This window comes from Notechis scutatus, chromosome 2, assembly GCF_049901735.1.
Source record: "Notechis scutatus isolate UNSWTSFEM ecotype Mainland chromosome 2, rNotScu1.2, whole genome shotgun sequence".
NCBI lineage: Eukaryota > Metazoa > Chordata > Lepidosauria > Squamata > Elapidae > Notechis > Notechis scutatus.
The window spans coordinates 102,468,314-102,495,314 of record NC_142010.1 but is presented as its reverse complement, the minus strand read 5'-3'; the positions used below and the strand labels follow the sequence as shown (position 1 = coordinate 102,495,314).

Sequence of the window (27,001 nt, the reverse complement as noted above, 5' to 3'; positions counted from 1 at the left end):
AATACTGAAAATACTTGGCCTGGGACAGAATCCTTATAAAAAAATTCCCTCCACTGATGGAATTTGGAAAATGGTATCTTCTACCTATCACTTTCTATGAAAGGGAACATTCCTTCAATATTCTGTTTGGCAAGTATTTTGTATGTAAATTTCCCTGTTTTATATCTGAAACAATGTTCTTATGTCATTACAGTTCTGAAAAAGTTGCATGTATATTGCTTAATGTAGGTGTTTTTCTGTTCATTATTGTTTCCAGACATATAGGCTCAGAATAAATAAGTTCCTCACAATAAATATGATTTTCTTCAAGATCTGCAAACTTTCATTTAATACATAGTGAGTGAATTGGGGTGTATCATGTGATTATTCCATATGTTTTGAGCTACAGTTTCAATCAACTGTTTGCTCATAGTCATGTGCTACTGAAAACTACCACAAACCCACAGATTTGTAACTATACTGGTTAGGTAACATTTTCTTCCAATATGTTTGCAGAAGAGGAAGCAAAACTACTGGAGAAAATGATAAGGATAGCTAAAAGAGTCATGGTGGAAAATTATGGAGATTTGCTGTTGTAGGCTTTTGCAAATACATTGATTATTTGCTTTTAATTGTTAATTTGTGACATTGGTGTTAATTTATGACATTTGCCTTAATTCTGTAGTTCTGTAGTTCTCAAAAGAGCTAAGGATCAACTTGGATGTTGGATAAAATGTTAGTGTTTACAATTCAACTTGGCACTAATGCACAGGTGTCAAACAATCATGTCAGCTGACATATCGTGACATTTTTTGCCTTTGCGGAGCCAGGGTGGGCGTGGGCTGCATGTGACGCATCTGGTCCATTGACCACCAGTTTGATAGGTCTTGTTAGGTATAACATTGATACCAAATATGGTTTGGGTGAATAAATATATAAAACTTAGATATCATGGTTTAAGTGCTTATCACTTTAAGCACAATGCAGCAAGCAATTAGCCGATTAAGGGTGCGGTTGAAGTTACAATATAGGAAGCATTAGAAGCTGGAAAGCTTTCTGTCTGGCTGTTACTATCTGTCTGTCTCTGGCTGTAACTGTGAGTTACTGTCTGTAACTGTAACTGTGTGCTGCTGCGACTAACTGTGATTACTGACTGTGAGTGCCTGTGACTGAACTGTTATTGTTTGCTACTGTTTGCTGAATATCCAGCGTTTGTTTCTCTGGAGAGAGAAACCGGAGGAGGAGAAGATATCTTTATCGGCTGATAAAGATATTGTAAGGACTCTTAACTTGGACTATACTAGTGAGTCTTACTGGATGGAAATACTGTGAATGACTTAATGGACTGAATGACAATGCTTAAACTCTAACTGGATTAAAAACTATTTAAACTACAAACAGTGTTTGTGTTCAGTGTGTGTATACTCTGGGGCCCTTCCGCCTCGTTTGGCTGCCTGGCTTGACTACTGCTGCAATACTCTGCTAGGGTTAATTCCCAAAATCCTAACATTGGTTATGGGCCCAGCAGCATAGTCTAACTAACCAGGATATAGCAGAGAGAGTTGGTGTGAGTTGCACATTACTGTAAAAACAAACTGTTTTAATTAGTTTAAAATAGTCAAAATATCTGAAGAGCAATGGCACAAGTAAATTTGTCACAACTGTCCATGATATCCAGGCTGGATGGAACAAACTATGTTTCATGGTCAATGAAATGTAGTTTACTTCTACGCAGAGAAGGTTTGTGGGACATTATAGCAAACCCACCAGATGTGAGTAGCTGGGATCCTGCTGATGATGATGATAAAGAAAAGTTACAAGACTTTAAACTAAAGAATGAGCAGGCTTTATGCATCATAGGACTGACTCTCTGTGATCAGCAGCTTGTCCATATTCGTGGAGAAGAAAATGCTGCAAACTGCTGGGAGAACCTCAGGAAGATTTATGTTCGGGACAGTGTAGGAGCACATATAAATCTTACACGGAAGCTTTTTCGAACGCATCTTCAGAGGAATGGAAATATGTTAGTTCATTTAAACTGTATGAAGAGCATTTTTCAAGATTTGCAAGAAAAAGAGCTTATATTTAATGAACTGCAACAAGTCTACATAATATTATCTTCATTAGATCAAAGCTATGATGACTATGTGACTTCGTTGGAAGTATTGCCAAAAGAAAGCCTCTCATTAACCGAGATTACAGGCAGGCTACTAGAAGAAGCCAGAAGGAGGCGTGAGCGTGACGAGCTGAGAGAAGATAAGAAAGAAGAGAAATTATCTTCAAAGCTTGAAAGAAACCAGCAAAGCAAAGTAAAGCACCTGGAAAAAGAGAATTTATCTTCAACAGCATACACAATTAAAAAGTGTTTTAATTGTGGAGGCAGAGGACATTTGGCAAGGTTCTGCAAAAAGAGAAAAAGCCAGAATGTAAAAAAGCCAAAGAAAGCATTTGAACTAGCCATGTTTAGCAACTCTGATGTGAAGAACAATTTATGGGTGGTTGACAGTGGCGCATCCCACTGCATCACAAGAGATAAGACAAAATTTATAAAAATGTCTACAAGTTCTCAACATATATCTCTTGCCAATGGCTGGAACCTGAAAGCGAAAGGTCAAGGTTTTGCACGTTGTCCGTACATAAACCAGGATATAAAAATGTTGTATGTACCGCAACTAAAGTTTAATTTGCTTTCAGTAAGGGTATTAGATAAATTAGGTTATGTAATTACTTTTAAAGATAATAATTGCATAATTGAAAAAGATAACAAAAGGGTAACTGCAGCTTTAAATGGAACATTATATGTCTTAGATAATAGTAAGAAAGGGGAGGCTCAAACTGTATTTAATAATATAAAGCCTCATGATGAATGTATCCATTTATTGCATAGGCGTTTGGGGCATGTAAATTTTAAAATGCTAAAACGTACAGTTGAGTTATCTGAAGGAATAAGGTTAAAACCTTGTGATAAATATTTGCGTTGTAATGTTTGCTGTGAAGATAAGAGCAAGGTATTGCCTGCAAATAGGCTAAATGGTTTCAAAACAAAAGAACCTTTAGAAGTAGTATTTGCAGACATAATAGGTCCAAAGAAACCCAGTATGGGGGTGCTAGATATATACTGAGCATTATGGATCATTATTCTAGATATGGGTTTTGCTATTTAATGAAAAGCAAAACTGAAACATATCAACATTTTTTCAATTGGCTTAGGTTTGCTGAAAGAAAGTCTAAACGGCAACTGATAACCCTGGTGACAGATAATGGTACGGAATTTATTAATAACAAATTCCAGAACAGACTTAAGATAGCTGGAATAGAGCATAAGAAGTCTGCTCCATACAGGCCAGAACATAACGCTTTTATTGAAAGAAGAGGCCAAACACTACAGGCAATGGTTAGAACAATGTTAAATGATTCTGGGTTACCTGATTCTTTGTGGGGGAGGCTACAATGTGTGCTAATAACATATTGAACAACGTTGTTAATACAACAACAGGTGAAATACCATTCACCAGATGGCATGGCAGGAAACCTGATCTAAGTTACCTGCACACATTTGGTGCACCAGCATGGGTGCATATTCCTGCACAACTCAGAAAAAAAGGGCAACATAGAGCTAAAAGATTTTTCTTCGTTGGTTATCAGGCAAACCATAGGGCATATAGATTTTGGGAGAAAGGCACATCTAAAGTGTTATGTAGTGCTAGTGCCCAATTTCTAGAACATGAAGGATGGGAGAAATTAGAACAGGATGCCAATAAAGATGTAATTATTGAATCCTATAGAAATCCCATTAGTTATCCCTGTAACTTTAAAAATAAAGTAAAGAGACAAATACAGGATGAAATAGTGCCCATAAAGGAAGAAACAGATTCAATAGCTGAACAGGATGAGGAAGATGAACAGGTAGTAGTTCAACAAAGTCCTCCTGTAAGCCCTGTAATTCCCAGAAGAACTACACGTATATCTAGACCGCCTGATAGGTACCAGGCTAACACAGTATGCCAGATTAATCAAGTTCCTAATTCTGTAGAAGAAATTAAAAAGTATCCTAATAAGGAAAAAGAAAAATGGTATGCAGCAATGAATAAGGAACTGAATTCATTAAGAGATATGAAGGTGTATGAAAATGCTAAATTACCTGTAGGAAAGAAATCCATTGGCTGCAAATGGATTTTTAAGGTAAAAACAGATAAAGATGGTAATTTAATCCATAAGGCAAGGTTAGTAGCCCAAGGTTTTAGGCAGAATGCTAATGACTATGATGAGGTGTTTGCACCTAGTCTTAAGGCAGCAACCTTGAGAGCAGCTTTAGTGTGGGCAGCTAGTAAAAACTATATAGTTAACCATCTAGATGTGGAAACTGCTTACTTGCACGCCCCATTAAAACATATTATTTATATGAAAAAACCTGTTGGTATTAAAAGTGAAAATAAGGATAATAATGATTGTTGGTTGTTAAAGAAAAGTCTCTATGGTCTAAAACAATCAGGCTATGAATGGAACCAGTATATTGTAAAGGTACTAGACAATATAGGATTTAAAGCTGGTTTAGCTGATCCATGTCTGTTTAAGAGGGAGACAAATGGGAAAGTATCATTATTATTACTATTCACAGATTACATTGCATTGATAACTGAAACTAATGATGAAGCAAATAAAATAATAGCATCATTAGGAAAGAGAATAAAGATCAAGCAATTAGGGAGATAAAGAAGTATCTCGGTTTGAATATAAAGAAAACACGGAAAGGTTATAAGATATCTCAGGAAGATAAGATAAGCAAATTGCTAAAAGATTACAAGATGGAGCTTTGTAAGCCAGCTAAGACTCCAATGAGTCAGGAGTTTAGCAACACTGATGAACAAAGTCCTGAGTTTGATAAGGTGATTTATCAATCATTAATTGGTAGTTTGAGTTATATTAGTAATTGGTCTAGACCAGATATATCGTACTGTGTGAATCAGTTGGCTAGATTCAATTCTGCACCATGTGAAAGACACTGGATTGCAGCTAAGAGGATATTAAGATATCTTAAAAAGACAATGAATTATTCATTGTATTTAGAACCAAATGGTGATTTAATTCTGTGTGCTTATGCAGATGCTAGTTTTGCATCAGAAAGAGACACTAGAAAGTCGACTTCAGGAACAGCCATAATGCTGGGTAAGACATTAATAGGCTGGAAGTCAATAAGACAACAGCATATAAGTTTGTCTACTATGGAGGCAGAATTCTCCTGTTTATCATTGTTATGTACAGAGTTAATAATGTATAAACAAATGTTAATTGATATAGGTATAACTGTAGATTATCCTATAATTATACATGAAGATAATCAGGCAGCAATTCAAATGGCCACAAATATTGGAGTAAAAACAAGGAGCAAGCATACAGATCTAAGATACCTAAACGTGAGACAATCTGTAAGAAGTAAGATGATTCAGCTAGAGTACTGTATGTCGGAGGACAATTTAGCTGATAATTTTACTAAAGCCCAAGGTGCCAGTAAGCACCAGGAGAGTTGTGAAAAATATGGGATAAGATTGTAAGGTATTATATATTTATTGCACCCAAAAGGGGAGTATGTTAGGTATAACATTGATACCAAATATGGTTTGGGTGAATAAATATATAAAACTTAGATATCATGGTTTAAGTGCTTATCACTTTAAGCACAATGCAGCAAGCAATTAGCCGATTAAGGGTGCGGTTAGAAGTTACAATATAAGGAAGCATTAGAAGCTGGAAAGCTTTCTGTCTGGCTGTTACTATCTGTCTGTCTCTGGCTGTAACTGTGAGTTACTGTCTGTAACTGTAACTGTGTGCTGCTGCGACTAACTGTGATTACTGACTGTGAGTGCCTGTGACTGAACTGTTATTGTTTGCTACTGTTTGCTGAATATCCAGCGTTTGTTTCTCTGGAGAGAGAAACCGGAGGAGGAGAAGATATCTTTATCGGCTGATAAAGATATTGTAAGGACTCTTAACTTGGACTATACTAGTGAGTCTTACTGGATGGAAATACTGTGAATGACTTAATGGACTGAATGACAATGCTTAAACTCTAACTGGATTAAAAACTATTTAAACTACAAACAGTGTTTGTGTTCAGTGTGTGTATACTCTGGGGCCCTTCCGCTCTCGTTTGGCTGCCTGGCTTGACTACTGCTGCAATACTCTGCTAGGGGTTAATTCCCAAAATCCTAACAGGTCTTCTTAGTGGAATTTTTATAATATGACAGAACTGTCTTCTGTACTTGCAACCCACAAAGGTTTTCAAATTCTGCTCAGCTTAATACTATAATAGGGACTTTGGGGCAGCATTTGAGGATGTATAATTTATTCCTCTGCTTCAATTAGCAGATATGCCTCCATTTTCCACAATGGATGTGCTACATCCACACATTTTCCAAAAAAGGAGTTGAGTTTAAATGTGTAGATGTAGCACAGGTCTGCTTTCTTGCAGATAACTCTCTTCTGCACAAGAAAACTAAGAAAACCAGTCATTTAATTAGTTCTTTATTGTGGTCATTGACCAGAATTCTGCAAATTAACAGAATAAACTGCTTTTTAAAAATTTTTTAAAAAACCACACAAATCAATTCTCCCTGATTTAATACTAATCAATAGGAAAGGCATAGTTGAGGAAATCAGTAGTAGAAATTTACAACATCATGCTGAAACAAAACTGTACATAATTAAACATTTGGACTTCAAAAGTAAATGTTAATAAACTCAGGGTAATTTAGGGGCTATAAACCTACTTTTCTAAAGAGAAATTGAAAGTTGTGCATACTTAGTTTTGAGAAAAAAATGCCTGAGCAAATATTAGTATATTTCAAACATCTGAATGGTTATCATTTAGAAGATCACGTTTTTTTCATTTCAGAATGCAAGATGACAATTTGTATATATGTATATATAAGCTACATGATGCCTATAGAACTGTGCTTCTCAACCTGTGGTCCATGGACCCCCAGGGAGGCACAATGTCATAGGGGGTCCACGAAGGTTTGAAGAAATGTTAAGACTGAAATCTTGAATTAAGTCTTGGTGGTCTGTGGCCATAATCTATGGCTACAAAAGGTATTTAAAGGAGGTCTGTGGTGGAGAAAACGTTGAGAACCACTGCTATAGAATATTAGAAAAGTACACACAACCCCGCAATAATAACAATTCAACTGTGCACCCAATTATCCATACTGGTGGTAGCCAACATTTGTTAAGATATCTACAAGCAACATTGAAACAAGATGCTTTATCTGGATTCCTACATTGAGAAGGATATGGGTCTACATAGTTTAAATGAGTCCTTCCAACTTGTATGATTCTAGAATTTTGTTGAATCTCATTCTACATCCCATTTGTAGTTTATTCAAACTTGAAGGTAAGATAATTATGATCCAATTACTATTTCTTTCATATTTCAGGGTTCAGGTTCGGTGATTAGGGTTGATAAATGTTACAGCTGAATATTATAAATGTTCTTTAAATTAAAACTAAGAGCTAACGATTGAGCTACACTCTTCTCAGTAACATATAGTTATTATTTTTTTCAAGAGGCAACTGGACTTTCTGGTTTTTCTTTGACGACATTTCACTTCTCATCCAAGAAGCTTCTTCAGTGAGGATGACTGAGAATCTCCATAGACATATATTTAAAAGTTTGTATGCTGGGTTCAAAATTTTTCCACAGAATATGAACTTTTAAAAAGTAACAAAAATTATACAGGGAAGTGGTATTTGGAAAACATTTTTTTTACATAATGTTTTTATAAGATATGAGTAGATCTCAGTCATTCCTATCCTACATGCAGCATTCTTTGCTAAATGGTCAGAATGTATGTGAATTTTAGAATATTTGCATTATAGTAATATGAAATGGAAATTTGCTTGCTGAATACAATAATAATCACATTGGAAGTAATGAAGTATTTGTAAATTAACAACGTAAGTTTTTAAACACCATTATAAATACATTTGTGTACCTTGTAGTATTTAATAAGGATGGAAAATAGATGATTAATGTTATGTGAATTGTGCCTGGTTTTATGATCTTTTTTTGCCACTGTTCTTAAGCAAATCACTGCTTAACTGAATCATGTGATCATTAAAGGAATCCAGTTTCCTCCATTGACTTTGTTGGAAGTTGACTGGGAAGATTGCAAATGATGACATGAACCCAGGATGCTACAGCTGTTTTAAATACATGCTGGTTGCCAAGCTTCCAAATTTTGATCACGATTGTGGGGATGCTGCAATGGTTGTAGGTGTGAGGACTGGTTGTATCACTTTTTTGTAGTGCCATTGTAACTTCAGTCATTAACTAAATGGTTGAAAGTCAAGGTCTATCTGTACTGTACAGATGTGTAAGGTATTCTTCCAAAAATTATGAATAGGCAAATTCCAGAGGAATATTGATCTTCCATTAGTCTAGGCCTATAGATACATTTTTTTAATCTGTTGAGCACAGGTGCAACATTTTCTCTGCAACTGATTGATTGCTTTATACAAGCACTACTATTCAATAGAACTGTAGTGAGAACACCAAAGTAACATGTTTTATGTAATTTATTTCTTCACAGTACATAGCTGCTTCTAGAGCAGTGTGTCTTATTTGGAAAATGTCCCAGATAAATAACGTTGGATGAAAGATAGTTGCGCAGCTAATAACTCTGCCAGTGTTAGCCATGCTTCTGACTGCTATACTTTCACTAATCTCTCTCCACATCCACTTAGTTAATCCAGATCTGCTATTAAGTCAGACAATGGAAGCAAAATAAATCTTCATTCATCATCTGGAGTAAAAAATGGTGTCAGAGAGTGCTGGAGTTATAGGCAGTCCTCAACTTACAACAGTTCATTTAGTGTCTGTTTCAATGTTACAATGGCACTGAAAAAACTGACATGACAGTTTTTCACATTTAAGACCATTGTAGCATCGCCATAGTCATGTGATCAAAATTCAGATGCTTGGCAACTTACTCATGACTGTTGCAAGTGTCCATGTGATCACCATTTGCCACTGTTGGAAGAAAAATCCGGTCCAGTTCCAAGCCAGGAGAAAGGTGCTAGGAATAAAATGGAGGATAGCTGGCTGCAAGGAAAGGTTTATTTGGATTGCAGAAACTTCATTGACAGAAACTTGTTACTGGGATGGCTGACCCCTGGGCTATAGATGGATTTTTATAGGACTCTGCTTTGGGGGTTGTGCAATGTAGTGAGCCTTGTGTCTTTTGCTATTCTAATGGCGGTGAGTTAATCTTATTATGTCCTAAAGATCAAATCCTGTTCTGGGTGGGAAATGTAAATTTTAATCCCATCAGCTGGATCTGAAGGTGCTTTGTTTGTGAATAGATTGGTTCGGTCTTCCTGAATGGGGACAAAATATCCATCTCTAAAGATTTCAGGCATCTGCTGGAGGCTGTTTTACTATGCAGGAAATTGGGGCTGCTTTCTGCCTTTAAGTAAGAGCATGTTTCTCCATTTCTCCTTTTAGGAAATATAATATTCTGCCTCTTTTAATATTAATAAAGAATATTTTAATCTGAGGGGGTGGGAGGGCTTCCTACACCACCTTCTGACAAGCACAACAAACAGAGGGGCCAAATTCACTTAACAACCAAATCACTAATTTAACAACTGCAGTGATTGTCAACAGTGGTGTCCCCCAAGGCAGTGTTCTAGGACCAACTCTCTTCATACTCTACATAAATTACCACTGTGATCATATTAAGAGCAACTGCGTTCTCTTCGCTGATGATGTAAACCTCTTCAACACCACCGACAATACTGCAACCCTTCAAAAAGACCTCAACTATGTATCAATGCTGTCTTACATATTGGCAAAAAAAATATATCAGAAAATAAAATACAAGCTGACTAGTCAAGACCTTGTTGATGATCCAAACTCTGTCAAGGACCTTGGAGTACTCATCTCTAATGATCTAAGTGCTAAAGCCCACTGTAACTACATAGCAAAAAGGCATTAAGAGTTGTTAACCTAATCCTACGTAGCTTTTTCTCTGGTAATATCACACTACTAACTAGGGCATACAAAACATTTGCCAGACCAATACTCGAATACAGCTCATCAGTCTGAAACCCTACTAACTAGGGCATACAAAACATTTGCCAGACCAATACTCGAATACAGCTCATCAGTCTGAAACCCACATTACGTATCTGATATTAACACAGTTGAGAAAGTCCAGAAATATTTCACAAGAAGAGTTCTCCACTCCTCTACTCATAGCAGAATACCTTATGCCACCAGACTTGAAATTCTAGACCTAGAAAACCTAGAAGTACGCTGTCTTCGGTCCGATCTAAGTATCGTACATAAAATCATACATTGCAATGTCCTACCTGTCAATGAATACTTCAGCTTCAACCATAACAATACACGAGCACACAATAGATACAAACTCAAGGTAAACCGCACCAAACTTGACTGCAGAAAATACGACTTCAGCAACAGAGTGGTCAATGTCTGGAATACTCTACCTGACTCCGTGGTTTCTTCCCCAAACCCCAAAAACTTTAACCTTAGACTGTCTACTATTTCCTAAGGTCTGCAGGGGGGCATGCATAAGCGCACCAAAGTGCCTACCGTCCCTGTCCTATTGTTTCTTTTTATTTTTTCTATATGTGAACAAATTAGCATGGCGAGGGGTGACGGGGCACTATGGCATGGAGAGCAGGGAAGAAAGACTATCTAGCTACACTGAACACCAAAGCTACAAAAAAAGGAAAAGATTTCTCTCAATGAAATTGCATGCACTAGGATTTACTTGCACATTATTCCCAAGTTTTATGAAGACTTAAGTACCTGGTTGGTGAAGAGCTGAATGTGCAGAGGAGAAATTTCATACTGCGACTTGGATTGCTGCCATCACTGTGACATCCTGTTCCCCAGGCATCATGTACTGTCTCCAGTGGTTACTGCCCATCCTCCTCATTCCCAAGCCCCTCAACCCAGCCTTGTGGTTCAGTCACTCAATGTTCATGGGCTTCTACCTTCTGAGTTTCTTGTTGGAGCGGAAACCTTGCACAATCTGTGCCTTGGTCTTCTTGGCCGCTCTGTTTCTCATCTGCTACAGCTGCTGAGGGAATTGTTTCTTATACCACTGCTCTGGTTCCCAACTGCCGGACTCTGCTCATGATCCCAGTGTAGTTGGCACCTAAAATCTTCTACTTGGTTGCACTTTTTTTTTCCCTTTTAAAAGGACAGTGTCATGGGAAGGAGGGAATATAAGGCATGTGATTGGAGTACATGTTTTGGTTAAAATGTTTCATTCATGATTATCCACACTTCCACAATCTTCCTGTACAATTTGACAAAAGTTGTTATTAGTAATAGCTGGCAATGCTGTCTGTTCGAGGGTTTGAAGCAGAACTGCTAATGGGTGCCATCCTTTCCTTTGGTATTGTTTGAGTTTGGTCCTTCCCAGCGGTGGTATTCAAATTTTTTTACTATCAGTTCTGTGGGTGTGGTTTGGTGGGTGTGGCGTGGCTTGGTGGGCATGGCAGGGGAAAGGATACTGTAAAATCCCCATTCCCTCCCCACCCCACTAACCTGCTTTCCAGCTCCGTTCTCCTGTACAGGGCAACCAAAGAAGACCCAGCTGATCAGCTGGGACTTGGGAGGCAGAGAAGAGATGTGGGCGGGGCCAGTCAGAGGTGGTATTCCGAACTACTCAACATTTCCATTATTGGTTTTCCGAACTGCTCAACATTTCCGCTACCGGTTCTCCAGAACCTGTCAGAACTGGCTGAATACCACCTCTGGTCCTTCCATTTCCAATTTGGTGGTGAAGAGACCTGTTGAGTGTTGTCTAAAGTCAAATGAGACATCCTTTGGAACATGAATGTCTGATCTTTGTTGAAACAGTTGCAAAGCTGTTTCGCCATCTTGAGTTGGGTAGAAAGCTAGTCCTTCTCACGGTATTCATCTGAAGGGGAACTATCAAATGGTTAATAAGCCTGACAGCACCTGGAGCCAGAGGCTGCTTATTATCTCAGCAGGCCATCCTGGAACATGTACCTATACTGCCAGTTTCCCAAACTACTTCATCTATGTCATAGCTCAAAAATTCCAAAATCATCACGATGCCATTTTTAATGCACAAATGCAGAAGCTTGTCTCTCTCTCTTTCTCTCTCTCTCTCTCTCTTTATCCCAAACATCTCTACCAAACATTTACTTTTTATGGAGGACCCTGAATTGGAAAGAAAGCATGCACTGCTGTAAAGCTTGGGGAATCTTGTTTTTTATTGTATTGCTTTTGAATTTTAAGCTGCCAGCATTTCATTTCATCGATTCATAACTATGTTTATACTTATATCTGTTATCTTATAATCGCTTGACAAAATAAATAAATTTAACTGTGACAAGAAAGATCGAAAAATGGGGCAAAATTAACTTAGCAACAGAAATGTTGGGCTCAAGTATGGTCGTAAGCCAAGAACTACCTATACTGATATCAAGGCATGCTTACGAACTGGCAGCGCGAGTGATTCGTGGTAACTGTTACCGGGCCACCACCTCTCTCTTCTATGGAGAGGAGAGCGATGCAAGGCGGCCAGCAACCTTAATTCCACTTAATCTAAACTTGTCAAGGAAAAAGCTGGCGTCCTTTTCCTCAGCTTGCAAAGCTTCCGCTCCAAGGCGGCCGGTCGTCATTCGCGCCACAGCCTCGGAGGCTAGGAGGTAAAAGTGTGCCTGGATGGTTAAAGTCCTTGGCGCGAACAAGGCCGCTCCGCCTGCCGAGGCGAGCGAGGGGACGGCGAGGGCGTCCTTTACTACACGGGGACTCTTTTGTCGCAAGGAGCTGAAGCAAGAAGAGCGTTTGGGCGACCAACCTTCGGTCTGTGGAGGAGGGGAGGGGAGAGCGTTGCTTCCTCAGATTCAGAGTATGCGTGTAGAGATTCTCAGCCATCCCAGGTCATGGTTGTCCCAAATATGCTTTTTCAAGAGGCAACTGGGCTTTCTGGTTTTTCTTTGAAGACATTTCGCTTCTCATCCAAGAAGCTTCTTCTGGTGAGAAGCGAAACGTCTTCAAAGAAAAACAGAGAGAGCCCAGTTGCCTCTTGAAAAAGCACCTCTGGGACAGATTCAGAGTAATTTTCCGGCAAATCGGTACATTCGCACGGCGGGGCGGCTTTCTCACAGAAAGGCTTGTTTGGTCTATGTGCACTAGCGACGCGCTTCCGTGTGTTATACACTCGGTCGGATCTTCAGAGGTGGAGAGGAAAAAAAAATGAAGGCATCACTAGAGGGCAGGAGAGAGATTTAAAAAAAAAAAAAACCACCACGAATCCATCTAGCGGTTGTCCTGATATTTTTATTTTGCAGGTCGGATGTGGGAACCCCGCTTTGGGGGGGAGTGAATCATCACGGAGAACTCGTGTGAAGAAGCCCGTTTTTAAGCTTGGAACCAGCACAGAGTTGATAGAAGTAGAAGGTCGGAGGTCGGTCTGATGTGGCGTTCACAAATGGACCGATCTGGAATGCTGCATCTTGGCAAGCGGGAGGGGAACCTTGATCCTCCGGCTTGCTGGGACTGGTATCGTACTGGAGAGAAAGCTAAGCGGTAATGACGGGGGTGGGCGGAGGGAACCCTCTCGTAACTGTGACATTATTGAAAGAAAGGCAGTGTCCTTAGCAATAGGGATCTTTTAAATACAGAGCCGTCATCCACTCCATTTCCCGCTCGCTCCCGAGCACCGTCGCAGAAATGAAGGCAACTTTCCCCCTCCTCGCCAGCCTCACCGCCGTTCGATTCAAGGGGCGTGCCTGAGAATTCGAAGTCCTCTGTTTTACGCGAGGCGGGGCTTGCTGCGTGATGACGTAACGCGCTGCGCGGTGAGGTCAGCGTAGTGCCGCTGTTGCTGGTCCCGCTGCCCGTCGCTCGGTCTGCTTTAATCGGGGTTTTTTTTTTTTAGATCCTCGACCCTCCAAGAGGAGTGTGAAGCTTTGTCTGTGGCCGGGGCTATACGGTATTTGCTCCGATAACAGGATCGGTGGCAACACAGCCTGCTGCGGCTTATCGTTTGGTATCAGGTAAGAGCTGGGCCGGGCCGGGAGAGGCTGCGGAGGTTGGTATTCTCCTTGGGTAATTACGTTGCCTTGCCGGCGTAACCCGCATTGCGTAATGTGACCGTTGCGTCAGGCGGATTACGTATTTTGCGCCGGGGCCTATTGCGCAAAGGTCTTTTGAATCTGCGCCGTTTGGTGATGGGGCTTTTCCTACGGTTTTCCGAGAGTGAAAGGAGCATTTTCTCTGTCTGTTTTTATGCATGTTTCGCAGTTACCGGACACATTGTATGCGTGGGCGATTGCGTGGTAGTTGATTTGATATTTTGCACGGTTACGCGGATTGCGGTAGGCGCTGAAGAGGGCTTGGAGAGGTTGCGGAATTTGCGTAAGAGCGTCGTCGTTTTCCCCCTGTAGGATACGCGATTATCGTAAGCGTGTCTGTGTCCTCAGCGCGTACCGCTAGGAAGTCGGACTCCGTTTCCAGAGCGCTTCCCGCCTTTGCCGGCTGATCCGGATGGCTGCGCGCCGGGGTAGATCTCCGTCCGTGCGCCGAAAGAGAGGAGACTCGGCGCCTGGGAATCCAGTCTAGTGCGCGGGTGGCGCAGTGAGGGAGCCTGGGCGGGGCGGGTGCTGATGATACTTCCTGCCGCCGCCATTTTGTCGTCGAGCAGGAGGGGAAGCGGCGGTGGTGGTAGCGGCTGCGGCCCGGGCCTGGAGGGCAGCCGGCTGGTAGGCAGCGATAGTTGGTGGAAGGGGAACGGGAAGGCTGGCTGGCTGTGGAGGAAGGAGCGCCTCTGGGCCGCTCCGCCTTTCGCGCCGTGCCCGCCTGCTAACGGCGGCGGTTCCCGCAGGCCCGGCCTGGCGCTGCTCCACTCCTAGCGCCGCCCCCACCTGGCATTTCAGGAGAGCTCGGGGTTGTGTGCCTGCCTTGGCCCGCAGAGACTCCCCGGGAGCGGAGGCTTTTGCTGCCTGGCCATAGGTGCCTTTCTTGGCTCCCAGAGCACAGCGTTTCTCGTGTTTTGTAACCTGACCGGGAAGGCTGAAGTGGCGCGGGGAGCGGCATCCTGACTAGCCATGCCGCAGTTGGCGTCCGTGTCGAGCTCGGTAGTAGCTTGTGACCGGATGGTCCGCGCTGCCGGCCGTTGACTTCTTAACGGCTCCTTTTAAAACTCAGCTGCCTCCCTTATGATTCTCCTGAACTTTCACTTCCCTTCAAATGTTCTCTTACACGTTACCGTTCTCTCTTTCCCCGTCCTTTTCCCATGCGGTCAAATAAAAGGCTTAGCACTAGGCGAAAAGTTCTGTGTGGTCTTAAATGTAAAGCATGGATTGCAATCCAAGTATTTGTTTAGAAAAAGCAGAAGAAACGATTGCATCTTGTTATTTAATTTCTAAAGGATACCTTTCCTACTAGGTCTTTCAAAAGAAAACTTCCATGAATGCAATTCATCGATCGATGAATGGGATTCTTAATATGCTGTCTCATCTTCGACAGCAGTTTCAGAACGTGAAAACTTCCCATTTAAATAAGTCAGAGATAACTGTCACTCATTCTTGTATAAATAGTTACCTAGATAAGTAAGAAATTATTTTATGTAACATATCACTGGATTCTGTAAACTGCATAATGCTTACTATGCTATGGCACAATCAGTTCCTGTTTTTGTTTAATTGAGAGTTATGTTGCAGGTTAGGTGGCTAATAAAATTTACAATATCAAAGATTTTGTTCAGTATTATTAATCAGACTCTTAACCTAAACTGACAGGTTGGTTTGGAGTAAACAGTGTTTTTATCTTGTAAGTAACAAAATAAAACTTTGACATCCTGGTCAATTATCAAAGTGATTCAGTCATATATATTTTTGTATTCCAATCACTCAAGCTTTCACTGGTTATAGATATAGTTATATTGACTAACCAGGTATCTCCCTGGCCATGCAGTTACTCACCTTGTATGAAAATAGTTAATTTAATTTTTTTCATCTTGATTCTTAGTGTACATTATATATGTAAGAACATGTTTGCAACTTAGAAGATTTTTAAAAACAAGTTCTTGAAGTAAATATTTATTTGTATTTCTCCTTTCTCAATTTCATCATCCCTAGCAGAGATAGTAGAGATTAAAGAGTCTTACTTAAATTAGCTTGCTGTCATCTATACTATCTGATACGGTAGTTTGTATGCTATATTGAAGGATAAATAGTTGTTGATTACTAAAAAAGAAGCTGCTACTCAAAAGGAAAAACTATTTTGATGAAAAAAAATAATTCTATTATGAAGTGTTTAGATAGTACAGTTGTGCATAATTGCAAAATATAAACTATTAAAATAGTCACCAGAAGCTTTTATGATTGGCAGAGTTAACAATTACAATTTTGCTTGTCATACATGAAATTTTCCATTTTCATTGCCTGCAACATAGGCTATCCCTTCTCTAGGATTTCAGTAAATCATTTTTGGACACAAAAAGCCACAAAGACTATAGGTCATATAGGCAAAACTAGTATTTGGGGAGACAGTTCTGCCTTTCATTTGTTTTGAGTGTAATTCAAAATTTGCTTTGCATTATAATTTTGAAAAGTATGCTAAAAAACTCTTAATGACATTTATACACTGCAATATATGAGACTGCACTTCCACATATGAAATATATGAGTCATATCTAGTATCAGTGGAGCATTCTTTTCCTCAAATGAATAATCAAGTCATTCACCTTTATGGAAAACTTTGCCCCAAGTGTTTATCATTATAATGTTGTCTGCTTAGCATTAAGTAGTCAGTATTCATAAATATATGTGATGTTTATATGATTTACATTCTGATGGTGGGCCCTCTATGTGCAGTGCTTAAAATATATTGAGAGTTAGAATCCAACCTGTCAGATAACTCATCAAAATTCAGGTGCTTAGCAACAAATAGTCCTTGACTTACAATCACAAATTGAAACTATAATTTCAGTTGCTAAGGAAAGCTGTTGTTAAATAAGTCTCACCTGATGCTACAACTTTTTTCCATAGTTGTTAAATGAATGACTGCTGTTGTTAAGTGAATCCAGCTTTCCCTATCAACAGAAACAAGCTTGAAAGGTGACAAATGATGTTCATATGATGATGGATCATGCAACAGTTATAAATACATGCCGGTTGCTAAGCACCTAAATTTTGATCACATGACCATGGGAATGCTGTAATGGTAGTAAGACCAAGGATCAGTGGTAAATATGTCTTTACAGTGACAATTTGCTCTGGAAGTTTCTGCTTGAGTTTTTGGAAATATAGGAATCTGTTGCAGTTCTTTTTTCTTAGTATAAGTCTTATGTAAAAATGTGAATTTATTTCACATTTTAATTGCTACATAAATGGAAGAATTTAGTAGTGGTTTTACAAATTTGATTTGCCGATTTGAGATCTTAGATCATATACATGTTTTGAATCAATTGTTCCTAAAAGCAACAGTGTAGAACCTGCTGTCCTCCAAATACCTTTGACCACAAGTCCTAAAGCAGTCCTAGATCAGGAATTGTTACTATTAGTGTCCAGCACTTCTTACATTCATCAACTTTCCCATCCTTGTCATAGAATATGAAGATGATTCACGACATACTTTTATGGTGTCATTTGTCCTCATCCTCCCCCCCCAAACCACACATTCTGACTTGTTTTGCACTTTTCTGTGCTGATGAAGGGCATCATTTTTCTAGTCTGCAATATTTCAGATGCTTAAGTGCATAGACTTTTTTTCCATTCCTGTCTTATGAATCAGATCTCAAAATGTCTTAAATCTTCTAATACTATCATGTTATCTCTGAAATTCCCAGAGCTACTCATTCCAATCCATGTCCATACAGTATGTATCCTTTAATAGACATCATCAAGTTCTCTTGATCAGGATGAAAGGTAGGTAGCCATGTCATTTGTGGCATTATGGAAAGTTTGCAGTTCTAGGATTTTAAAAGTGAAAAGGTTTTTTTTTTTTTAGAAATGATGTCACTTCTGAGGTATATTTGATCACCCAATACAAATATTATGTGAGGTAGAATTTGGGAGTTCATACCTGCGATTAATTATCTAAAATGCCCTTTTTAGTTAAAGTTCTGATCTTACATGAATATGAACTATTTATTGCACTCAAATCAGCCATCAAAAAATGTAGCTAGGAAAGATACTGTACCATTTTATAGATATGTATGTTAATATAACTTTGGTCTGCAAGTTTTTCAATTTTAATCTTTTAACACGTCTTCAAGTGCCTGTAGTTTTTTCCTATGCTTTTTCAAGAAAATTCAAAGCTAGGAATGGCTCCATTTATTGTTTTTTAAATTCATCATGGCTTAAGAGCACTGAATAGAAACAATATTGTATTATTGACTCAGAACAAATAATTGGAAAGACCTGCATGTTTTTTCTAAGCAATTCTGTATTTGAAAAGCAAGTGGATTATTGTATGAAGTATAGCTGATGCTATAATAGATGCCTCTTTAGTATCTGTTTATATCAGTCTAGGCTGTATAGTTAATCAATTAGACAGCAGTTAGTATTGTGGTTTTTAATTGTATTTAGTCTGTTGGAATTGTTTATTTTAGGCCTCAGTGTCCATGATTAATGCCTACATTGCAGGAGAAAATCAAGTGGTGGCTGCATTATTGGTCCATGAGGAAAAGCTGCCAGCTTCTGTAGAAGACCTTGCCACCATTTAGTCCAACAAAACTAGAATTAATAAATGCAGTGTTTTGGAGTTTTGAGAACTATTCATCAAGCAAAATGATACATACTAAAGGATGTGAAACATGGATGTCATGTCAAAATGTACTTGCCAAGAATTACGCTGCTGCATTTTGGACCAATTGAAATTTTTCAGTAGTCCTCAAATGCAGCACCATCTAAAAGGTCCTGTAGTAAATTAGGTAAATTCTTATGAGGACACAAGCTACAGTCATAATGTTTCATTCAAGATGGGTTGTAGTTGGCACATTAGCATAACAGCCTTACCTGGGCAAAAGCCTCCATCTGCCCGTCTGATCAAAAAACATTAGTTTAAGAGGATCCCACAGTAGTTGCTCCTCCATATTCCCAAAGGCTTTCTGGATAGTGATATTCTTTAATAAAGTCTCAGATTGCATTTCTCATTGTTTTCAGTTTATTGCTATACATACAGTACTGGATTATAGGTCGGTACAGTTAACCTGTGCTCGAACAAAGGTGTTTAACTTAGGTTTCTTGACTATGTAATATAGGACACTCCTAGCATCCATTGCCTACTGACAGAATGAGCACGATTAAACCTTTCTTGAATTTAATTTGGGGTGCTTTCAGAAGGAAAATGCGTGCTGTAAACCTAACAGATGCAATTTTTTTCTAGATGGCAGTTGGTACTCTTGTTTAAATTCTCAATTCTTTTATCTCTGATCTGTTAGAGGAAGAAAGTCAAGATAGAATAAGTAGATTATTAGAGAATACAGAATAGACTGCTTTTTCAACATTTGGTTAAAAATTGAATTCCTGGGATCCAATTATTTAAAAGTACTTTACATCCATGAAGTTTTGAAGATGAATATTTAGAGACTTTGATGTGTATGACCTCTGAATTTCTAAATATACTTAATGCTTGAGTGAAGTTCTTGGCTGAAAAAGAGATAAAATATATTGAAATACAAGAGAGGACTTGGTGATAAAATGTCAACTAAAAACTAAAAATGAGTATGGTAATGAGAAATTCATTTTCACTTCAAACTTCGGGGAGCAGAAATTTTTAGTTAATCAAATGTACTGTGCTTTTAGCATGCAAATATTTTTGCAACTAGTTGCTTGAGTATTTTATACTTACACACATCTGCCCTCACTAGATTTTAAGCCTTTGAATGATTGATGTTAATATTCACAATGTCATTCAATGTACTAAAATTTGGTTTTTCTATTGAAAAATATTATCGACTGAAACTGCTTTCTATTTTCCTTAAGTAGCTAATACATAACATGTCAATACATTACTTAACCTTGTAGGTACAGGCAATACTATGACTGTAATTGAGGCCACAAATTTGGTAATAAGTTATGATGGTGATATAGTGGATTATCATGTGACTCTGCCTAGTTATGATCTTTTAAGCAAACACTGTGATCATTAAGCAAACCTATTGTTTACTATGATGTGTTTTCCTGGAAATTGGAGGTAAACATTGGTTTCTGGCAAAAAAACAACAACTTGTGGTCAGATAATTGCAAGATGTCAGAACTCCAAATCCAGATCATGTCCCATTTTCAGTGTCCATTGTAACTTTGAGTAGTCACTAAGTAGCTGCTCATAAGTCAAGGACTACCTGTACATAGTTCTATATGTTTCCACTGCTTGCTTTCAGAAGATAAATTACTACACCACTCCAGGCTTAATTATATTTGTCTAAAATTAACTGTTTAAACTTAATTGGATTCCCACTGAATCTCCAATCTGAATTCCTTTCATGACGTTTACTGTGAATATAGTTGATAAGTTGAGGATAGTTCAGAAGTGAGATACAATTCGCAGTTTCTTAAATATGATCAAGATGCAAATTCTTTATAGAATTATTTACTGCATCACATTTCTTATTTCATATTCACTTCACAATACAAAGTGTACAGAGCAGAAACAAAATTTGTTTTAAACTGGGAAAAATCTTTCATTTTAGATCAACCCTGGTAACTGCAGTGCTGCTTTCCTGGAAAGGAACAAAGAATGCCAGTAGGATATGGCAAAAGTATGTACTTTCATGAGGGTCATCTGTGTAGGAAGATCATCACAGATTTCAGCTAAAACAAGCCGCCATATCTGTACTGGGCATCAGCAATATGGGAGATATTGTCAGATTATTACAATGACAAAGACATCGTTTACTGTAGGTAGTCCTTGGTTTATGCTGATAATTGGGACTAGAATTTTTGTAGGTTACTGATTAGATCATAAAGTATGATGTCACATGACCACTGCTTAGCGAAGGCAGATTGGGCACTTTCTCCTGCTGTCAATAAATGAGCTTCTGCGGTTAAGTGTAACATCATGTGGTTGCCATTTGCAACCTCCCGCCAGCAATGACTTTGCTGGAAACCAGTAGTGAAAGTCATAAATGGCAATCGTGACTATGGGGCCCTGATGCTGTAATTGCAAGCTGGTTGCCAATTGGCTGTATTCTGTATATGTGACTGTGGGAACACTGGGATGGCTGGGACTTCAAAATCTGGTCATGAATACTAACTTGCTTAGTACTATTGTAACTTCAGATGGTCGTTGAAATAGTTGTTAAGCGAGAACCACTTGTACACAGTGGAACACAACGGTACAATCCCCTTGTATTTTCCCAAGTAAACTCTGTAGATAGCCCTGATAGTGATTGTTAATACAGTGCTGGATGATGAATCCCCTCAAGTCAGGTGACACTCAACATACTATTGAGGGAGAGCTGAGGAGCTTTACACGTATCTTTGACTAATGACTAGTTGCTTTAGCAGCCATTCAGACTTATGACAGACCACCCAAAGGAAGTTTTGACCTGGTTCTGAAGTTATAATGGCCAGACTATTATTTTGGGCACTCAGCACCTGGCCCACATTTACTTCTGGTTTTTGGCAAAAAATTACCCAAAGCAAACAGTGGGTTTGCTTAACAACTAGAATCTTTGTTTAACCATGGTGTTAGCTTAACAATCACCACAAAAATGTTGTAAAAATAGGTCTAGGCATGATGTGACTTGCTTTATGACTGTCAACGACTTACAATTATAATGGCCAGACTTCAATATGGTCATAAGTTGAGGACTACCTGGAATGGTGTTTTGATGCTTGATTTAAAGCTTTGTGGATGTCTAAGTTGTTAATATTGTCATGCAAGTGAAGAAAATCCAAAGCTGCAAATACAATCATTAGGAAACATGGAATGTAGGACCCATGGACGTGGAAAAGCTTCACAGGGTTGAAATGAATCTAGCACACATTGATACTGGCATTAGCCAATTGAAATAGTCTGGAATCGGACGCTTTCAGTGAGAAAATCATACATATTTACTATTTAAGTCATGAAAAGCAAAGAGCAGCATTGCTTTCATATTCATGAAGGATATAGTAGAATCACTATCTGAATATAATACAGTCAGTGACTGGGCAAATCAGTTATACTTCATAGACAGTTGTTTAATATGACAATTATCCAAACTTATGCTTTAGCTATTGATCAAGAAGAGGTTGATGAGTTTTATGGTCAAATTCAATACAAAATCAACCTAATATACCAGCACGATATTCTGCTCATAACTGGTGATTAAAATGCTAAATTGGAAGTAGTAAGAAGGAAAATCTAGTAGGATTGTATGACCTAGGAAACAGAAACTAAGCAGGAGAATTCTGTACCAATTTCTGGCAATCCAATTATTTTTTTCACTGCTAACACAGTCTTCAAAGATCCAAAATGAAGCCAGTAGATACATAGACTTCAGATGAAAGCACAGAAATCAAATTGATAGAAGGAAGCAGAGAATTTTAGATAAAATGACAAAGACATGGCCAAGGGCTAATTGTGGAACAGATTACAAGCTAGTTATGATGTAGGCCATTCCATCTTTTAGTATACATTTTAACTATGAGAAGTGAAGCAGGTTGGTAGATTTAGAAGCTGGTTTTTAAATGAATTTTATAGAGCAATAATTTATTACTGAGCCTACTTTGTTGTGATGGAGGCAAAAAGCTTTTATCCTTCCATCATTTAATTCTTTCAGTAATACCCAGCAGAACTTTTGTAAGTCATTCAGGACCATTGGGGACTTCACCTAATTGGAGATTTGAAATATCTTGACTAGATACTGCTGAGGTTAGAATCTTACCAGATTAGCCATGGTTTATCTGTTCATCTTATAAAAGTGCACATGACCTTGACTGGTCAGAGTCTTCTGTATAAACTTTAGTTGTAAATTCAGATATTACAGACAATATGCTGGGTTGAGTTTGACCAACCAACTACTTATTTTTTAGCCTCAGGACTTAAGAAGAGGGAGTCCAATTGGCTTACTTACCCAAAGCTTTGAGTGCGCATAACTTTATTAAAGGAGATTGTAGTGATAAGTATCTCCCTCAACACCCAAAGTGGTAAAAGAGGAAGTAAGAAGAAGTAGTGATGAGACCATTCCTAAGGAAAGATGGATCCAAAATTATAAACATAGTCCATTTGCTAATTTCCCTTTCTAGGTAACATGTCTGTTCTCCCTTGTAAGGTTACAAGAGTCCAGGCAAAGGGTTAACTCCATCTCCTAGCTGATTGGACTGAGTCTGTCAAAGCTGCTTAGCTCCGCCCCTGTTGCTGCACACGCCCCAGCTTTCGACTCAGTCCTCAGCTAGAATGGACATGTTTTTGCCTCTCTTCCCTAACTAAATTGCAAGGGAAAACTTTCCAGGCACGAAGAGAAAAAAAGCTTAAAAAATGCAGCTCCGCTTCACAGCTGATCAGTGGAGCCGTGAAACAGGTGTTTTGCCACTCCAGCAGCTCCAACGTTGCCGGCAAAAGCCGCAGGGGCCGTTTCTGGCCTCCACAGTGTTCGGCAGCCATTTTATATTCGGTGGGTGGATTCGGCCTGCCTCTCCAGGCCCTCCAATGCACCATGCTGGCCAGCGCTGGGCCATCGGCCCCTCAGAAGCTGCTGGATCATAAATAGTGGTAAAGGGGTGAGTCGTGTTGTGCTGGTGGGGGACTGTGTCCCTAGCTCCGAGGTAGACCAGGCTCTACAGGCCTTGGGGCCACGCCTAATCCTGGTTTAAGGCCCAAATTCTTCAGGCCCTGCTCGGGTCAATAGTGCCAGCAGGGTATGTTAACGTCCTGCTGAGGTAACAAGGGCTGAAGAAGGTGTGGCCTGGAGCATTGGGGGATAGGATAATTCATCCCCACAATTTTAATCACCCCTCATCAACTTCTCTTTGTGTGGGTATGCAACAACAGAAGCCTCCTTTCCAATATGGCAGATGCCCCTAGGGGAGGCAGGGCCTCCAGGACATGCACCCACAGCCCACGTCCTCTGCTCTGGCTCATAAGAGCAAGCAAAGGAAAAAGGCCTTGCCAGCAAAGAAGTTCTTTAAAGCGGAGGAAGGTGTCAGAATGCTCTAGAAAAACAAATTGCTAAGAGCCAGAAGGCTTCCAGTAGGAGGAACATCAGATCACCTTCAAAAGGTGACTCAGCTGCTTCTCAGCTGCCTGGTCCTTCTACCAAGACAAGAGCTCAGGCCTGGTCCCAGATGGAGCTGAAGGTCCTGCTATGCAGCAAATTTATGCAGAAGGCAGGCATTATGGGGACCCACAAGATTTGGCTTTTTGTTCAGAGCCTTGGCAACAGCAAACTGGCAGACCTAGGCCTGGAGTGGAAGCAATGTTAATTCCTACAGCAGCAGATCTTAGGGCCACTGAATCCACTGAAGAAGAGTTTCCTCTTACTATGTGGGTCATTATAGAATGGGCCACCCGGAAAGGAGTAGCTGAAGGAATCCAGAGATTTAGACATCATTCCTCAGAAGTTTTGGAGGTCTCTGTGATCCCACCAAGAGAACAGGTGGGGTGCTTATCTGAAGGGGGTTCCTTAATTCAGGACCCTGGATCTTCTGATCCTTCAGTGTATGCTCCTTCTTCCTTGGCAGGGGAGGACCTTTCTTCAAGGTGAAGGTTTGGCTCATAATCAGCCTGCTTTTTACGATCTGTTCTGCCCTAATCTATTCAAGTCTTTGCTGTTTAAAGCCAGAAATACTGCCAATCTGGGCCTAGATGCTAATGACAGAGATCCCAGTGGGGACGCTCATATGGAGTCTGATACCTAAGCTCTTACTCAAGGTGGTGCACAAGCAGCTAGATACACCTGCTTCCAGTCCCAGTCTATCCGCTACTGATTGTAGATTTTTCAATATGGGGCCGGAACTTACCAAGAGCCTGCAAGTTCCAGTAGTAGATGATCCTGTGGCAGCATTGGCGTCACTGTCATCTGCTCCTTCTGATCCTGAGGAGGTTCTCAAAGCTGACGAAGAAAGGATTGAACAGTCATTGCAGAGGGTCCATCAAGCAGCTGCTTAGGCAGTGAAGGCATCCACGGCTGCTTCTTTTTTCACTAGAGCCTCCCTCAGATGGCTGAGACAACTGCAGGATAGGCTTCCAGTCTCAGATATTAGAGCCCACCAGGATATCAATAAGCTGGTTGCGGCTGCAGAATTTACTGCTGATGCCACTGTGCATGGAGCCAGATTTGCTACTTTTTTAAAAAAAAACTATTTATCCCTTCCACTTGTTTGCTTCATTTATGAGCCACCATAGATATTATATCTTGTCAGGGTTTTCTTTCTCAGGACCATCAAGACAGTTTTCAGGCTTTAGCTAACTGTATTCGGAGAGAGGGATCCACCCCTTTGGCTTGCTTCTTTCAACTATTGGGTAAGATAGTGTCATGCATAGGCATCATACCCTGAACCAGACTTCATTCCAGAACTCTGGTTCCTCTTGCCTTATCAAAAGTTTGGCAGAAGCCATTCTTTGTTAAAGGTCAAGATTCCCATAGTCCTTTCAATGGTGGCTCTCTAGGGCCATTGCTGAAGGGCAGTTTTTCAAGGAGGCAGGCAGGATCATCATCACCACTGATCATCACTCAGGTTGGGGTGCTCACTTGTTGTCCCAGATGGCACAAGGTTTTCGGTCAGCAGAGGAACTGGTGCACAATATCAATTAGCTGGAGCTCAGGGCAGTCTGCCTGGCTCTTCGGCAATGTCATCAGTATGTGGAGGATGTGCATGTCCTCGTGATGACACAGTGTGGCCACCAAAGCCCATATTAACAGGCAGGGAGGTACCAGAGCTTGGTCCCTCATGTTAGAAGCGGAGTCCTTAGGCAAATGGGCAGAAAGACATCTATTGTCCATACGGGCAAACCATATTTCAGGCAGCGACAATGTGCAAGCAGATTGGCTCAGCAGAGCCATGATAGACCATGCTGAGTGGAGGCTGCATCCTTCCCTTTTTCTCCAACTGACTCGGAGATTTGGTCAACCCTTGGTGGACCTGTTTGCCACACCTGCCAATGCACAGTTGCCAAGATTTTTCACCAGGTTCATCACCATGGGGGCTGAAGGGACCAACACTCTCCACAGCAGGTGGCCTCCGGGCCTGTTGTATGTCTTTCTTCCTCTGCCACTGTTATCAGGAGTGGTACAGAAAATCTTTGCAGACAAGGTGGAGGTTCTCCTCCTGGCTACTATATGAGTCTGATTCTATCATTGTCGTCTTTTTCTTGCATCTTGCTAAGTTCCCTAATATCCTTATGTGAGGCAGATGTTGATGTGTCCCCCCCTTTTTTATCCTGTTTCACAAATAAATCATATTTGTTACAGGGAGGGGACCTAAACAGGTGCTTTATCAAAACAAAAAAGAACCCAGTAATTTATTTTTTGTTTGTCTTTGGTAGAGTGTTGTATTATGATCCAGCAAGGCTTTATTTATTTTATTTTATTTATCTTTTTAATAACTAAAACCATAACTAAATCTCTTAGGGTTGCTGTATCTCTGGTTATTGATGGAGAAATGAAAGCCTGTGGATAGTTCCAATTATGAGTAAAAGAGAACTAGGATTCTATTTATTTCTGCTTTGTTCCCATCCAACTCTAGGCTGACTGTATGGTTCACAATTTAAAATATATGTGCTGTGGTGATTCTGGCTTGGGAACTCTGGTTACCAAGAACCAAGAAAAAGTACAGTCTTCTCTGGTTTTAGAGATTTACACAGACTGCTTTCATTTACTTTTTACCCATTTAACAAAGCAGAGATACCTTGGGATCCTCAATTGTCCTTTTAATGCTTAACATTGCACCAAAGAATTGATACCAAGATGATGAAATACACAGCAATAGGATTAGTATAGAAAACAAGTTGCACAGTATTCACTCTTTAACAGTATGATTGAAGATCTCTATGCAATAAAAACATGGTTTTGCAACAAGC

At 39.8% G+C, this 27,001-nt stretch overlaps 1 protein-coding gene, 1 long non-coding RNA gene and 1 pseudogene across 10 annotated transcripts in view; all 3 read left to right on the top strand.

Moving 5' to 3' along the window:
• Positions 1–681: 681 nt before the first annotated feature.
• Positions 682–7,144, top strand: LOC148132149 (uncharacterized). Its single transcript, XR_015747639.1, has 2 exons — positions 682–863; positions 6,193–7,144. It is a non-coding gene; the product is annotated as an uncharacterized LOC148132149 (long non-coding RNA).
• A 3,520-nt stretch (positions 7,145–10,664) lies between these two features.
• On the top strand, positions 10,665–11,404 carry LOC113418207 (apoptosis inducing factor BLCAP-like; annotated as a pseudogene). Its single transcript, XR_015747309.1, has one exon. The product of XR_015747309.1 is annotated as an apoptosis inducing factor BLCAP-like (transcript).
• Positions 11,405–13,813: 2,409 nt separating this feature from the next.
• BRD4 (bromodomain containing 4) overlaps positions 13,814–27,001 on the top strand; it is an 87,693-nt gene continuing 74,505 nt past the window's right edge. For 2 of the 8 annotated variants that reach the window (XM_087955629.1, XM_087955625.1), the window contains exons 1-2: positions 13,821–13,853; positions 13,929–14,046. The gene's annotated coding sequence lies outside the window, so the exon portion shown is untranslated. Of the gene's footprint in view, positions 13,854–13,928; positions 14,047–14,446; positions 14,553–14,664; positions 14,752–27,001 lie in introns of those variants that run through there. The other 6 variants (XM_026676962.2, XM_026676965.2, XM_087955628.1 and 3 more) reach the window with 6 other exon arrangements.